Genomic DNA, 1,132 nt, shown 5'->3' on the forward strand with positions numbered 1-1,132 from the left:
TCTACGAACCGAGGGTTCGGACGATGTCTGAAGACGAAGGCGACGGACTGCGGCGCCTGCTTGCGCGCTTGTCCGCAGCCGCGTCACCCGAGGATCCGATAGCCTCGGAGGCCACCTGAGTAGCCTCCTTAAGTGCAGAGCCTTTGCCGTGAGGCTTAGTGCTCTTGGCCTGCGCCTTACCGGCTGCAGCCTTGGAGCGTGTCTTAGCACCCGCTCTTAGCAGTGTCACGAGGCATGTTAACGGTCGAAGTGGAGACCTTGACGAAGAGCGCACAGGTTGCTGCTCGAGGCTCTAACTGTAAAGTGAGCCTCCGCCGCGCTCGCGCGGCCGAGTCGATGGTTTTCGACTTTGAGAATGAGAGTTTGTGACGAACATCTCTTCATTCTGATTGGTCGGTAAACCGAACCTAAGTGGGGGAGGATGTAACGGGGTACGTAGCACTAAGTGTACCCTGGTTACATGAAGTGTGACACTTCACACTTCAGGAGTATGACATGTCATACTCCGGGATATTTGGTACAAGGTACCAAGGTCATTCAAAACCAACCATTGGTTAAATGACATTGCATTTCTATAGGTAACTGATAGTTTGTATTAACCACAAACTTAACCTACCTATAAATATACTCAGTTTACAATCTACCTTATTTAGGTCACTTCGCTCTCTTTAATTAAAGAGGGGACCTGTGAACTGCCGTTCACTGAGAGTTTGTATACTCTCGGAAGATAACTTCCTCTAGCGCAAGGTGCTGTGTGACCCCGTCACAGAATTCGAGTGAGATTTTCGCGATCATTCTCTTACATGATGGCCGCGAACCTTTGTTTGGAAAGGAAGATCCAATTCGCGAAATGAAGCTGCCGAGTGATCATATCTTCTTCAAAAAGCAACTGGGCCGGAGAAGCGCGCAACACCGAGTGATAACTAGCGCGGATAGCGTAGGCAGCATAGTCGAGTACAACTTCGAGTTGATTGCTCAGATCTGGACGAGCGCGGATAATGTTGCTTATCTCCAAGTGGACGCGCTCGCACATGGCGTTTGCTTGCAGGTTCTTGGTTGAGATTGGTTTGGCCTTGATCGCCATCGACTTGAGAAGAACTTGGAACATTTGCACCCGTAAACTTCGGTCCTC

Source organism: Phytophthora infestans, genomic scaffold, assembly GCF_000142945.1.
Source record: "Phytophthora infestans T30-4 supercont1.39 genomic scaffold, whole genome shotgun sequence".
NCBI lineage: Eukaryota > Oomycota > Peronosporomycetes > Peronosporales > Peronosporaceae > Phytophthora > Phytophthora infestans.